A 17,331-nucleotide genomic window follows, 5' to 3' on the forward strand; every position below is an offset into this window, starting at 1 on the left:
GTAACGTATCTGTTTAGAAAGAGATTTGAGTACTGTTTAATATATATAACTAAATCTTCAACGAAATAAGTAATACATGTATATGGTTAGGCAATATATGACAGCACTGTAACTTAATGAAAAAAACATATTAAAGTATTTTTAAATGAATGCCCGTTAGTTTCTAAATTTTAGTCAGGGTCGTATCAAGATTTTCTGTCTATGGTAGGGATGGACTAATTGCATATAGCTCAAAATCTTGGAGGTGCACATATATATGGATTAATTCTTACTAAGTTGGTTTTCTTTAAGCGGTACCATTGTTTCTGATATAATTTTGTTTAATGTAGATAAGCAAATACATGTTACGGCTTACTCATATCACGAAGTATGACAAAATCAAGGATCGAGATAGTACCAGTATATAAAGAAAAAGTATATAGAAAAAATAAAGACAATTGAACAGCAGATGAACCAAAAAGACAACAGAATGTCAATTCACACTAGTCTATGAAACACATTAATCTAGCTAATACATATTCTAATAGATGAGTGTCTTTATTCAAATGTTCTTGTTAAGTTCAATCTGTTTCTTAAAGTCACAATGGTATTTGACTATTTGAAGCTACACATAAAACAATAAAACCTAAAAAAAACTTTAAATGATATTGTGTGTTTTGTTTAATATTAAAAGTACTGGTTCAGACATATTATTTATTGGTCAGTTGTTTAAAAAACTTTATGGATATCTGTCAATGTGTTCAGGATTGTTCATACGTTTGTTCATAGAAGAACTGTGAAACAGATACGTTACTATGATTTAATATTTGTTTCCACTTAGCGGAATAAATTTATACTGTTAAGTAAATTCGAGCTACATTTTGTCAATAGATAATAGATAATGCTTTTTTAAGTAACTCATGTATTTGGAATAAACAAGTCTGATTATTAAGTAACATTTTCATCAGCTTCAGTTCACAAGCTATTCATAGATGTTGATTTTTTTTAAATGCATATTAATGCATAATATTTTGTAATATATACTGGTGCTATAATGCTGAAAGTATGATAATAAATTTCTAAATCGTGTATATTCATGCTAATTATTTCTATCTAGTCTCTGAAAGCAATTGGAAAAATGGTAACGTATCTGTTTTTGCACAAATCTCGAATTCTTGGTAACTTAATTTCAGGAAATATTACAAGTTTTTTGGTGAAATGTTAAAAGAACCAGTATGTGTTCAATGTTATACATGAGTTGAACCAACTAAAAAAGGTGTCTGGGTAACTATTCGCAAATGTCAATTATTCACTATTACTTACAGGCTAATTTGAATGTTTAGTGGAGAATCAATGTGTATGCAAAATTTAAACATACTTCACCGTACGGAAATCGAATTTTGGCCACTTTTCGGAATTTAATCTTAGACGTTAGAAGGGCTCTTTTTCAGAAATAACGAAGCTTTAAATAATCTACAATATCATTCTTATGAAAAATGTTTTCCAATTAATTTTTAGTAAGAAACGAAATGTAAAATTCAGCTAACAATCGACATGTTTCTATCCAAAATATATGAAAAATGAATATAAATGTAACCATACCCCACCCATTTTTAGCATATGTTTGACAAATTTCCTACATAGCCTAATTAAAAGATTCCCCAAAATTTATGTAAACGAGTGGCAAATCATGACCCTAAGTTTCAATGTATTTATCAATAATTCTAGCCTATTTGAATACTCTTCAAAGCGGAGGTAATTCATAAGGATGGTCATATCTTACAACGGTCCTTGACGCTTAAACTTATCTATAGGAGCATTGGTCATTGGCAGTAGATGATGCCTTTTAATTTTGGCGCTGCAGACTCAAAGAGAATATTGACCTTGTATACCAAAGCGGTTTCAAACGAATAAAAAAATCGACAACCCATAGGCTTCCGACTCTTTAATTCATAGGTGCATTTACTTTGGACTGTAAATGTCCACTATTGCATTTGGGGTTCAGGGGTGAAAGGTCATAGTAATTGTGACCTTGTATGTCAAAATAGTTTTCATGTTGATAGTTCTGTTTATATCTCTTTGTACAAAGCCACCATTGTTAACTTTATATGTTTCTTTGCCATTTTACAATTTCCCAGTGCATTGCTGTATTATTCTTGTTCATTTATCTTTTGTGTGTAATTCATCAGTTGTTAACCATTGTCTAAGTTTCTCACCTGAATACCATGGCTAAGTCCTCTCACCTGCTGAATTTCTGACCTGAATACAATTGCCTAATTTACTCACCAGAATACTATTGCCTCATTCACATCAGAATCATTGCTAAAACCGCTTACCTGGATACTCGGTTGCTCATTTGAATATGATTTTCAAATCACTGATCTGAATATAGTGTTAGAACGTACGTTTATTTTTCTAGATGTGTATTTAAGTGATTGTGACACCACCTTGTTGATATTGCAAACAATGCCTGTTAAATAATAATAATAATAATAATAATAATAATAATAATAATAATAATAATGATGATGATGATGATGATGATGATGATGATGATGATGATGATGATGATAATCATCATCATCATCATCATAATAATAATAATAATAATAAAACTGCATCAGTGAGAGGAATGTGGCAGTTTGTTTGCGACAAAATCTGAACTTGAGCAACACATGTTTTTCCATGCTAACCCACTCTACCTTGCAGCATCTGCCCAAAGCTTTTCGAACTAGGGCAATGCCGATTGATCACCTTTCTTCCCATTCCGGCAAAAAGAAACACAAATGTACTTGTAGAAGAGCCTACATATAGTCGGGGTTTGAGTGATCACTGATCAAAGTGTATAATATCAAAGCAAACTCACTAAAACTTTATTGTTTGTTCTAGTCATTGTCACAAAAGTGCTTCTTATTAGGTCATCAGACTTTGTTTTGGCCATATATGATATTTTTGTCATGTTTGTCACGTGCAGAAACGACAATAAAGTTTATTGAGTGAATAACTTGTGTTGCTTAAGTTCAGATTTTGTCGCGAACTGCCTGCCTGATGCAGTTTTGATCCGCCATGGTTGTTTGCTCTGAAACAACTGAAACACATTAGAATTTAAAAAATACTATCAGATAATTGATGTAAATATAACTTCCATGTTGTGTTTAACGGTGTTGGAGCTATTATAACCGAGTTTCATAATATTTGATCTCATAAGAAATTTTGTATTTCAATTGAACCCTTTTTTGGAACATAATTATGTAATGCGTTCATTTCTCAACACACAGGATACATTGTTTGCCGCTGCAAATAATAGGGCAATATATTGCTCCAGGATTATCTTATTTCGATTTCTTAATACTGTTTCTTTGTGTAACCATTTCTTTGTGTTCTTTCCATCTTTGCCACATAAGCCGTTTGTGGAAATATCAGACAGCTAAATGTACTTCATGTATGATATGTAATTTACAGACCCATGTTTTTGCAATTTGCCAAAACTTAGAAACAATGTCCTAAAGCATTTATGGGGTGCCTTCCTCTTGTGTACCTGCTCGTGTCGACATGAAGCTGATCGTCTTCTATACGATTTGCCATAATGCCGCAAATAAACACATAAGAAATTTCCATATCCTGTAAAGATATTGAATTACTTAATATGGTGTGATGAAGTATTTAACTATAATACAAAAAATGTATAAGATAAGCGCAATATTTAAATTAAAATTCAAAATATACATTACATGTATGTATTCCATAGATATACGTAAACATGCTTTTCATTTAAAGGAACCACTTTTTCTGCGTCTGAAATACAAAAAAAAACTGACTTTATTTTCAAAATAATTGACAGTTTTATGTATGTAATTGAAACATATTTTTTGCTGGTGAAATAAATTCTATATAATGTACATGTTTTTATTTTATTTTTGTATTGTAAATACTTTTAGTTTTAAGCTGATGTGAACATGTGTTATCAAAGCAGAATACTATTAAGATGAAAATTGATAGCAAGCTAACTGAATTCATTTAATATAGTACTTCTTCCTACTTTTCACTTTCAAATATTATATTTGTATGATTTCAAAGACAGGAAACGAGAAACAAGCATAATTAAATGAAAAAAATGACGAAATAGGACAGGCAATAAAATCGTTCGGCAATTGTACTCATTAAATTGATTCGACCATTGTACTCGTTTTTTAAAAAGATGCACAACTTCGTTATGCAACTTTACAAAGGATGGAAATTGTTGACTGGCAAACTTGCAAATAAGCACAAGATGTCATTGTTAATATAGCTCAAAATGCGTTTCTTTTCCTGAAAACAACGCATTTTAGTACCTGTTCGTCCATTGTACTCATCACTCAAAATAACTTTTTCGACTTTCATGCTTAAACAGAGAGAGCTACAAAGTAATCAATAACAGAACAGTACGTGGTTTTTATTTGTTTGGGTCGTCAGACCAAACAAATAATGGTAGCGAAATTTCAGACGCTGATGAGCTTATTTGCAAATACCGAAAGTAGTCCAAACAACTCGAAGCGGTTGCTTCCCTTTATAAGTACACTAACGCCGAAAAGTTAAGGGGTAAATCACTGCGTAAAGATTGTCAAATGACGGACGCATTAATTCTCAAGGAAGAAGAAATAGTTACCGATTGGTCGAAGATGTTTAATATTGTGTTATTCTTTACAGATAAACATGCTTTTAATAGGCTCCATTATTATTTTAATCAGTGTTAAACAACAGGTTTACCGTGTAATTGATACGGGTTACAAACTTAAAAAAAATTAGAATAAGGTGGTTTTCTTCAGGCTGTTATCTTAAAATTTCACCGTGGTCGAGGGGTTACACTGGAGTTCAAATCCCATTTTTTTTTATAAATTGTTTAAGCAAAAAAAACAACATTGAATTGAATATCAGTGTTGCAGTTATCATTATAGCCAATTTACTAGTTATAACACTGGAAACAGCATTGGTGGCACTATACAAAACAAATTGGTTTATAATCTCACAACCTTCACCTTTCTGACATTTTGAGACCCAAACAAATTCAGCGACTTCTGTGCTTTGATTATACAGGGGGTTCCTTGCGACCTAGTTTAACATACAGTTTGTGAAGGCAATCCTGATCAATATATGTATTTCGCTATCGTATTAATATTAAATATGTAATTAAAAACATTGTTTTTGTGTTTTTGTTTTCAAATGACAGTACCTTACAAGAAATGTTGTCACTGCATTTCATTGTCGTGTGTTTTGAAAGAGAGACAGTTTCTATTTATAGCCCATTGTGTAGTAAATGTGGATCAAGTGAAGGTAATCCAAATCATAACTGGGGGTAGTCTCAAAAATAACTTTAGCTGTCAAATTTTTGACAGTTTAAGCTAAGACAGAACCTCTGCACCTACAAATAAAATCTAAAGACACTTTAAAAAAACATTTTTCGTTCTTTAATCACTTTAATCACTTTGTTACATGGCAAATTTCAAAGGTGCTAGTTTTGCAATGATTTGATCTATAATATGTAGTCATGTTATTCATGTAATATAGGCCTAGGCCTACTGTATCCATTCATTAAAAAATCTGTAATAGAAAAAATAATTATTTTTGTTATATTGTTATAGTATATATAACAACATAACAAAAATTAAATATTTTTTCTATTAATTTTTTTATACATGAATATAATATTACATGAATTAACATGATTAAACATATTAAAGGTCAAAACAATGTGGAATAGCACCCTTGGGGAAATTGAGAGTATAAACTTGTTTTTACATCACAGAAATAAAATGGTCAATATGACAGTCTAATAACTCCCTTCACTCATGTTCATTAGGGCCTCTTTCACAATATCAATAGCTTGTTGTTTATTATCATGTCTTATAATATATGTGCATGGAATAACAGCACCTCCACCCTTTTCTTGGGGTGCTGGCCATTGGAGGGAAGCTTGGTTGAGGGTGATCATTTGCCTCACAATTCACAGACGCACCCATTTCAATAAACTTTCTGAAAGGAACTGGCAAGAGTACGAGGAACATGACTGCAACAGGTAACCCTGCTATGTCTTTCAATGTGAAATATCTGTCTTCATCAGTAATAGTGTTGTGTAGGTCAAGATTCAAAACTGGTTCAAATCAGGTACCCATACTAGACATGCATCAATATCATGGATGTTTGTATATTCCATATCTACCATCAATTGTGTTGGTGGTGATGTCATGGGGGGCTTTATTTTAAAGGCATGATAACCTTTAATTACACAATTTTCCACTCGGATTTCCTCCTTCTCCTAAAATGATACAATAAAGTAAGTGAGCAGAATGAAAAATGAAGTTGTTAAGTATTAATTTTCAAATTTATTTTAGAATAATTAAAACCAAAATGGAATAGTCATGGATGAAATATGCATATATTATATATCATCATCTTATGTATGCAATTAACAAAGAACTCTGTCATAATGTATAAACAAAAGTCAAGCTGAAGTAAACAACTGATTTAGTGCATACAGCTGCTTAGACTTATTAAAAACATGTTCATAAAATTGTTTGACATTGTCTATGTTTTCATCTAAGTCATATTGAAATAAAAAAAAATATTAAAAAACAATATTGATGATATGCAATACTTGTACACTATTTCACATATTATTTGTCTCTTTCACATTTGTGACAAATGAAGTCTATATTTCTATTTGTCACAGAATCATATTTCATATCTATTGGTAAGCAATGTTCGTGAATCCAACTTTTCACATTTGTCACACTGGATCCATGTGTGACCAAGCATGAAGATCCTGGTCCTCCTTCCATGTTAATTCACAGACCATACACATAGCTTCCTCTTCATTTTCAGTGGTTGTTGAGACTGTTTCTACTTTTTTTTCAAATTTTGTTTATTTTACTTCTTTTTGATTTTAAAAGATATGTTGCTTTAGCTCTTTTTTCCTTGTTTGCAAATTGTCTAGTTTTTTCTATGTCTTTCAAAGCAAGTTTTCTGATAGTCTCTGGACTAGTTAAGTTATCAGGCAAATTATCAAGTATGCTAATTCGTTTCTTCTTTTTAATTTCTTTGACTTTTGGCATGACAAGTGCGGCTTTCATAACTGGCGACACATCTTGGACATTGAATTCCTCTGATACTTTTCTCTTCTGAACAAAGTCTGAAGTGACACAGGGTGTCATGCGAGAGGCAGCATCTGCTAATAATTGTAGTCCTTGAACTGACTTTTGACCTGGTATTTGATCAATGTTAACAAAGCCTTCTCTAGAAGTAACTGTTGACTTATCTTTTTTTTTGTATAGAATCTTCTTGGTAACTTGATTCTTCACCAATCCTTGATTTAAGCAATATATATGTGTCATACCCAGGGGAAACTCCATGCAAATTGTATCCCTCTGCTTGTCGTTTTTTCATATTTTTCTTTGACTGGTGTTTTTTAGTACACTGACATATGTGTTAAAGACTTTCTCATTTAGGCACTGAGATTCAGCATCATCAGAAGACTCCTTTTGTATAGAATCCTTTTCTAATTGTTCACTGTCTGTGTTAAAAATTAAGCCTGTTTTTAGCTGATCATCAGAAATGACTGTCCTGTTTACTGGATATATTCCTGAAGAGGCAAAACTATTCACAACAATACTTGGCCTATAAAATTCATTGTAGGCATCTTTTAATTTCTCTGCAAAGTTACCTTTGTTTATTGGAATTCCAGGGTTTTCACGATTATGTTTTCTTACAGTCTTATACCACTGAGTTTTCATGGGCCAAAAACACCTTTGTCCAAAGGCTGCATGAGGTGCGTGGCGTTAGGTACAATTCTATATAATTCAATCTTCTTACTTCTTGCTTCTTGGAATATTTTTGAACCAATATGACTGCTAACAGAGTCAATCAACAACACAACAGGTCTTTCTGTTACAATATGGGAATCAAAATGATTAAGGAACTTAGCAAATGTTGGTCCATCCATCCACCCTTTATCAGTATATTCAATTTTTCCTTTAGGAATACTACAGCTTAAAGGATTAATACCTTTAGGAGGGGGTTTTGGGTACACATAGAAAGGAGGCATTATTGACCCACTTGCACTGGCACAAAACATCACAGTCAGTCTTGCTTTACTTGAGCTCCCAGCCAAATGTGGTACTTGTGTAGGAAATGAGGTCCTTGATGGTCCTATCACCCTCCCAGCTTTACTTCCCAAACTAAATCCTGATTCATCTGCATTCCAGATTTGTTCTGGTTTATTCATTAGATCTTTTTCCACTAAAAATTTTGTGTATGAACTATACCAGTCATCTAATTTGGCCTTTGTTAATTTAGCTCTAGACGATTCTAGTAATGATTCTTGTCTTATGCCTAGAATATCCTTATGTCTGTTCATAAAGCGCCTGTACCAATCATATGATGGCCTACCATTCTTAAAAGGTGTCTTTCTACCTTCTTTTATGACTACTTCTTGAACTTTGTCTAAAAATTCACCAGGTCTTAAGCCCATACCTCTTTTAGCCATCTCACTTAAATACTCAACAAATTCTCCCTCTTCACTGGCGTTAAACACAGTGCCTGTACCATGACATGCACCAATCTCTACAGTACCTAAAACTCTCCTTTGTACAAAACCATAGGACAAATTGTATTTTTTAGCAGCTTTTCTAACAGTTACCTTATTAACTTTAACCTCATACAATGCACGTCTTGTTCTTGACACCTTATCCTTGGCCTTGCCAGGCGAACTTCTACTTCTGTATTTCTTTCTCAATTTTTTTGCAGTTTGCACTGCTGGACTAGATGTTGCTGGCCTAGCTTCAACCTATAAAAATTCAGAAACAACTATGTTAACACAAGGTTATAGTATAACAGCATCTTCAACCTGCAAATAAGCAAGTTTTTATGAATTTCAATTATCTGGCAATGAAATTTAACCACATAAAAAAGTTTTTTCAGACTTTATTTCTCCTTAAAGTGTCACATCTAATTTGCTTTTGGCCATAATATTTAGCCCATGAGGTGGTATCACAGATGCATTGGTTAGCATGCAATTACAAAGATAGCTTTCTTTCTTATACATGATATATATTATTATTATATCATTATGAAAAGAAAAAATAAATAATGAAATAGAACTCAACCTTCATGGATGAAATATCACTTATAAAAACAAAATTATTTAATTATTATTAAAAAAAATCATGTATTAGTCTGATTACGAACTTGAGACGGCCCCCGTCATCACGCCTCGTTGATTCGCATTGCCTTCTGTAGCGCGTGTTTTAGATTAAACGAGAAAATACACTAAACAGAAATATTTGCAACAGTAAATTTCTCCTGGTGTAGATATATAGTAAGGTTACATTTTGCAAACTACCTTTTTCTTTTTCGCTCCCATCCTGTGGAATACAAAATGATTATTTTCAACTCGGGAAGCCAATATATTTGCAGGTGCGCGAAATCGTCTGTAAGTGGTCCAAATCAAGTAGACGTTTGATTCATGTAAACGCCTGCAACTTTGATTGTTTATCAATAAATTTAAAGCAAAAGGGTTATATTTTAAGAAAATACCGGTCCCCATGAAATATTTGGTCAAATTTAAAATAATTAACAGGAAAAATTCGTTATTGATTCGGATTGCCTTAAGATTCGGATTGCCTTCACAAACTGTATAAATTTAACGTTAATAGTATGCTTACCTCAATTTCACTGCTTTTACCGAGTGTTTAAACCGCCATTTTGATGAGCCCATTGTACGATTTTGGTCACGTGATCATCCGCAGTGGAATGACAGTAGTTTGTTGAAGGAATGGTTAAAGTTTTTTCAAGACATTAAAGAGTTGTTGTTTTTTTGGTCTTTGTAATTTAATTATCAGATCAGGAACATATATGGGATACTAAACGAAGGGGTTTTTTCCTAATATGTCAATGAATAATTAGTAATAAATTTTGAAAATATGAACCTTAGTAGACAATGCCGTCTAATATCCATTTACAATTCAGTCAGAATTACACTGCTGGTTAACATGGGTTTTCCCTAAATGATAAAAAGTCATGTAATTAATAATAAAAATAATAAAAAAGACTAAGAATTTATAGGGGCTCAACAGAGGTTTTTAGACATGAAGAAACTGTTCATTACTTTTCAAGTTTTATATTCCATTTCATGTAGATCTATGACAATAACGTGTGTGCAAAATTTCAGATCATTTTTATCCAGAATAATTATTCTTATTGTGAAAATGACCCAAAATTGAAAAGCGTTGCAACGCTTTTCACTGAAATCGGGCTAATACAGCGCACAAATACGATTTTCAATTTATTACTAAGTGTTTTTCTTTGCATATCTTTCTGTTTTAAATGCCCGAGTTGGTCAATGTAAGAAATTAAAATTAATCTTTTGAGGCTTTTTGACCTCAGTGGAGTTCCTTTAAATATTTTTCTTATTTGACATTGACGGCCGCAACGACTTGCTTTACTCCATATGAAGGTTTTATATTCTGTGTTGCTTTGTCAATGTATTTTGCTATAGGCCTAGAAAACCCCGAAAGGCATCGAAAGGCCATTTTACGGCCACGATCATTTTCTGAAGAGAAACCCCAGGATATATATTTCCACATTTCCATATATTCCAAATGCCACATTTCCATCTATCACCAGTGACACATTTCTATCTATCCCCAAGGCCACATTCCCATATATCCCAAGTGCCACATTCCCATCTATCCCCAGTGCCATATTTCCATCTATCTCCAGTGCCACATTCTCAAATGGCATATTGCCATTATATTCCCAGTGCCACATTTCCATCTCTCCCCAGTGCAACATTCCTATATATCCCCAGTGCTGCGTTTCAATCTATACCCATAGCCACATTCCTAAATATCCCTAGTTCCACATTTCTATCTATTCCAGTGCCACATTCCCTTATATCCCCAATGCCACATTCCTATCTATCCCCAGTACCACATTCCTATATATCCCTAGTGCCACATTCCTTTATATCCACAGTTCAACATTCTCATATATCCCCAGTGCCACATTCCTATCTATCCCAGTGCCACATTCCCATATATCCCCAGTGCCACATTCCTAATTATCCCCAGTGCCACATTCTTATATATCGCCAGTTCCATATATCCCCAGTGCCACATTTCCATCTATCGCCAGTGTCACATTCCCATATATCCCCAGTGCCACATTCCTATCTATCCCCCGTGCCACATTCCCATATATCCCCAGTGCCACATTCCCATCTATTCCCAGCGCCATGTTTCCATCTATCCCCGATGTCATATTTTCCATTGTCCCCAATGTTACATTGTCATTAATCCCCAGTTCTACGTTCCCTATCTATATCCAGTGCCACCTTTCCATCTATCCCCAGTGCCATATTTCCATCTATCCCCAATGTCACATTCCCACCTTCCCTCAGTGTCACATTTTCATCTATCCCCAGTGCTTCATTCCCTATCTTTCTCCAGTGCCACATTCCCAAATGGCAAATTGATATATATTCCCAGTGCCACATTTAAATCTATCCCCAGTGCAACATTCCTATCTATCCCCAGTGCTACATTCCTATATATACCCAGTGCCACATTCCAATCTATCACGGTGCCACATTCCAATCTATCACGGTGCCACATTCCTATCTATCCCCAGTGCTACATTCCTATACATTCCCAGTGCTAAATTCCTATTTATCCCCAGTGCCACATTCCAATCTATCCCGGTGCCACATTTCAATCTATCCCCAGTGCCACATTCCTATCTATCCCCAGTGCTACATTCCTATATATCCCTAGTGCCACATTCAAATCTATCACGGTGCCCACTCCAATCTATCACGGTGCCACATTCCTATCTATCCCCCGTGCTACATTCCTATATATTCCCAGTGCCACATTTCAATCTATCCCCAGTGCAACATTCCTATCTATCCCCAGTGCTACATTCCTATATATCCCCAGTGCCACATTCCAATCTATCACAGTGCCACATTCCAATCTATCACGGTGCCACATTCCAATCTATCACGGTGCCACATTCCAATCTATCACGGTGCCACATTCCAATCTATCACAGTGCCACATTCCAATCTATCACGGTGCCACATTCCAATCTATCACGGTGCAACATTCCAATCTATCACAGTGCCACATTCCAATCTATCACAGTGCCACATTCCAATCTATCACAGTGCCACATTCCAATCTATATGTCACAGTGCCACATTCCAATCTATCACGGTGCCACATTCCAATCTATCACAGTGCCACATTCCAATCTATCACGGTGCCACATTCCAATCTATCACGGTGCCACATTCCAATCTATCACAGTGCCACATTCCAATCTATCACAGTGCCACATTCCAATCTATCACAGTGCCACATTCCAATCTATCACGGTGCCACATTCCAATCTATCACGGTGCCACATTCCAATCTATCACCGATGCCATTTTTACTACTTTCTAGCCTGTAGGTGACTCATGTTGCCTTCGGTCACGGTATTACAGAAACCAAATCAAATTTCTCTGTTTACAAAGGGTTTCGAAGTTTGTTATTTGAGGTATTGAACCTGGACATGTGTGTAATAACCAATATATAACATTGTTTGTGGTGTGCAACAGCTGAGGGATATCAACGATATATTATTTCAGCATGCATCATAAATGCAGATCAACAGCACGCACTATTTACACAAGATGTGCAATATTAACTCGAATGGTAATCAAGAAATTATAAATAGTGCATTAAAATGGTAAAAGACATAAGTAAAACCACTCGAAATTCAATTATGTTTACATGGAATCAAAGTTAAGGCCAGTCCAATAATAAAACAATTTTGTTGAGATCTTGAGTAGTAAATTTAATCTCGCCATAAGCTTTTGTCGATACATGTATTGATGAGACAACAAATCAATTCATATTACTGTACTTCTGTGATATTCCATGCTACTGATATGTTGCCATAACAACACGTTTTTTACGATGATGATATAGTCATAATTACTGAGATAGAGGTATATTCCGTGATAAATAATCACTAACTGGTACGATGTCCAAGTGTCCAGAGTATTTAATGTTCCCTGCATGTCTTTATTGATTAATACATTAATAATGAACACAATATTACAATGCAGCAAATGAAATACCTGTAAGTTACACATTCTGTATGTTATATACAATGGCTACCAATACACTGGTGTATTAATATAAAGTTTTATTTTTATGTGAATGCTCTCGCCCAAATCTGGGCGTATATATGATATGTTACAATTCTAAGTTATATTAGAGTTGAAAAAAAAATTGGAAGGGAGGAGTGGGGGACTTTTAATGTTATGTGTTTGAGTATGGACATTTGCACAATGATATCTGTTCCCCATTTCTATAACTGCAGCTGCTTTCGAACATTTCTCTTGCAAACCTTCTTATATAACTGTTTTATATTAATGTTGCAAATAACGTGTCTTTATAATACATTTAATTGTTATATTTTAGAAACAATGGTAAATGGAAATTTGTCTGTAACAGCTGCTGTGAATCATGTGTTTATATATCGTCATAAACGCAATAACTGTATATTCCAACGCAATAACTGAATATTCCCACGCAATAACTATATATTCCCACGCAAAAACTGTATATTCCCATGCAATAACTGTATATTCCCACGCAATAACTGTATATTCCCACGCAATAACTGTATATTCCCATGCAATAACTGAATATTCCCACGCAATAACTGCATATTCCCACGCAATAACTGAATATTCCCACGCAATAACTGTATATTCCCACGCAATAACTGTATATTCCCACGCAATAACTGTATATTCCCACGCAATAACTGTATATTCCCACGCAATAACTGTATATTCCCACGCAATAACTGTATATTCACTGTATATTCCCACGCAATAACTGAATATTCCCACGCAATAACTGTATATTCCCACGCAATAACTGTATATTCCCACTCAATAACTGTATATTCCCACGCAATAACTGTATATTCCCACGCAATAACTGTATATTCCCACGCAATAACTGTATATTCCCACGCAATAACTGTATATTCCCAAGCAATAACTGTATATTCCCACGCAATAACTGTATATTCCCACGCATTAACTGTATATTCCCAAGCAATAACTGTATATTCCCACGCAATAACTGTATATTCCCACGCAATAACTGTATATTCCCACGCAATAACTGTATATTCCCACGCAATAACTGTATATTCCCACGCAATAACTGTATATTCCCACGCAATAACTGTATATTCCCAAGCAATAACTGTATATTGTATCATAGTTTGGAGACCTTTCTGTTGAAAATGTGTCAGGGTTAAATCGTATACATATACATGCACAGTGCGTTAACTGGAGTGCGGGTATTAGTTACCCGCACTCCAGAGCATGCCCATTGATTGGCTCATTTTTGCTGGGGTTTACATATTGTGACGGCAGTGAAAGTGAAATCGACAGAAATGTCATATTTAGATGCTCGTTCATTGGTTCATTTTTGCCGGGGTTTCATATTGTAACAACAGGGAACGTGTTTTTATGTTTGACTATGATACAAAAGAGAAAGAACACCAAAACACTCGGAAATCTGATTAATACTCGGGGGGCTACGCCCCCTCGTACAAATCAGATAACCTCGTGTTTCGGTGCTCTTTCTATTACTTCCCACGCAATAACTGTATATTCCCACGCAATAACTGTATATTCCCACGCAATAACTGTATACTCCTACGCAATAACTGAATATTCCCACGCAATAAATGTATATTCCCACGCAATAACTGTATATTCCCATGCAATAACTGTATTTTCCCACGCAATAACTGTATATTCCCACGCAATAACTGTATATTCCCATGCAATAACTGTATATTCCCAAGCAATAACTGTATATTCCCACGCAATAACTGTATATTCCCACGCAATAACTGTATATTCCCAAGCAATAACTGTATATTCCCACGCAATAACTGTATATTCCCACGCAATAACTGTATATTCCCACGCAATAACTGTATATTCCCATGCACTAACTGTATATTCCCACGCAATAACTGTATATTCCCACGCAATAACTGTATATTCCCATGCACTAACTGTACTGTTGTAAAATAATTATGTAACTCTTGTTCTGGCTATCTTTATCACTCTGGTAATGACCCTTCGTAGAGCCCTTCGACTGAATTGAGAAATAAATGGCAGCCATTTTATTATTTAGAGACCAGATCTTTTACTGTTAAAAATATTGTTTCCTATGAAACAGAGTTTAATTTCTTTGTTCATTAAAATAACTCCAACTGGCTCATTACAAAAATGTGGGATAATAGTTGTGTTTACTACGGAATGCCGTTAGGGCCATTGCCTATGAATGTGTTGATCTGAAACGCGATAGTCGATAGAACGATGGTGAAAACGCGAAATCACGAAACTACGATGGTGAAAATGCGAAAGCACGATGATGAAAACGCGAAAGTACGATGATGAAAACGAGACAGTACGATACTACGATGATGAAAGCGCGATAAACTATCGTGTTTTCACCATCGTTCTGTCGCGTTTTCACCATCGTAGTTTCGTGATTTCGCGTTTTCATCATCGTACTGTCGTGTTTTCATCATCGTACTATCGCGTTTTCACCATCGTACTATTGCGTTTTCATCATCGTACTGTCGTGTTTTCATCATCGTACTATCGCGTTTTCACCATCGTACTGTCGTGATTTCATCATCGTACTATCGCATTTTCATCATCGTACTATCGCGTTTTCACCATCGTAGTTTCGTGATTTCGTGTTTTCACTATCGTACTTTCGACTATCGCGTTTCAGATTAACACATTCATAGGCGATGGCCCTAACGGCATTCCGGAATGCCGTTAGGGCCATCGCCTATGAATGGTTTGATCTGAAACGCGATACTCGACAGTACGATGATGAAAACGCGAAATCACGAAACTACGATGGTGAAAACGCGACAGTACGATGGTGAAAACACGATAGTTTATCGCGTTTTCATCATCGTAGTATCGTACTGTCGCGATTTCATCATCGTACTATCGCGTTTTCATCATCGTGCTTTCGCGTTTTCACCATCGTAGTTTCGTGATTTCGCGTTTTCACCATCGTACTATCGACTATCGCGTTTTAGATCAACACATTCATAGGCGATGGCCCTAACGGCATTCCGTAGTTTACTAATATGTTAATAACACAAAAATAAAAATATCATCCCGAAGAAAATACTGTAACGCCGAGGGTAACAGTATTTTTACGAGGGGTGACATTTTTGTTGTTACTCACAAATCTATGTGTTATTTATTTTACTTATTTCTATTTATTTATTTTTTCCCGTCCGTCCTTCTGTCTTTCCAGCCAAACTTTGTCCGGTCCATAATTTTGTCATTTTTTGGATGGATTTTAAATATTTTTGTATAAATGTGTACAATATTGGGGCAATGTATCATGTGCAGGATCTAGGTCTGAAGCTCAAAGGTAAAGGTCACACTCTGACTTCAAAGGAAAAATTTCATTAAAAGCACTGATGTATTGTGTCCTATACTGATGGATTGATTTGAAAATTATTATGCCACAATGACGATGTGTTTCGTATAGAGGTAAGGTTGCCAGTTAAAAGGTCAATGTCACACCTGTATGTCAAATATGATACATGTACAATGTATATGTAAATAAATTGGCTTTATTTGTGCATAGCTTTGTCATTCATGGATAGACTTAAACATTATAACGCATTAATATAAGATTATATATACATGTAATGAACAAAATTTAGTTCAGCAGCCCAAAGGTCAAAAGTCATTATATGATAATGAATTGATAGTCATGTCAAGTTCAAGTCTTTTTGTCATTCAGTGACATATTTTGTTAAATATTTGGTTCTTGATGAGTTTGTAGCTTAAAGATCAAGGTCACTCTAGGACTACTTAGGTTTATAGTTTTGTAAAAGTATCCAATCATCATTTCTATCATTCATGAATGAATTTTGAAATGCTTAGGTATACTTCTGTGGCGCATTAAGAAAACTTATCACACGTAAAAGCCAGGTCTGAGGTCAACAGTTTAAAAGGGGAGGTTATACTTTAATGTCAAAATAGTACATCGATGGTTGTTTCATGGATACTTTTTGAAATAATGTGGCTCGCTGAGAATATAAGAAGAACTTTTTAATGTTTATATATATTTTAGTGATACTTTTCATATGTCCGAAGGAATTTCGGGCATATTATGTTATACCCATTGGCCTCCGTCCGTCTGTCTGTCCGTCCGTCCGTTAGCAATTTGGTTTCCGGAGCATAACTGT

The sequence above is a fragment of the Ruditapes philippinarum genome, unplaced genomic scaffold (assembly GCF_026571515.1).
Source record: "Ruditapes philippinarum isolate M1 unplaced genomic scaffold, ASM2657151v2 ctg1172_1_1_1_1, whole genome shotgun sequence".
NCBI classification, from domain to species: Eukaryota; Metazoa; Mollusca; class Bivalvia; order Venerida; family Veneridae; genus Ruditapes; species Ruditapes philippinarum.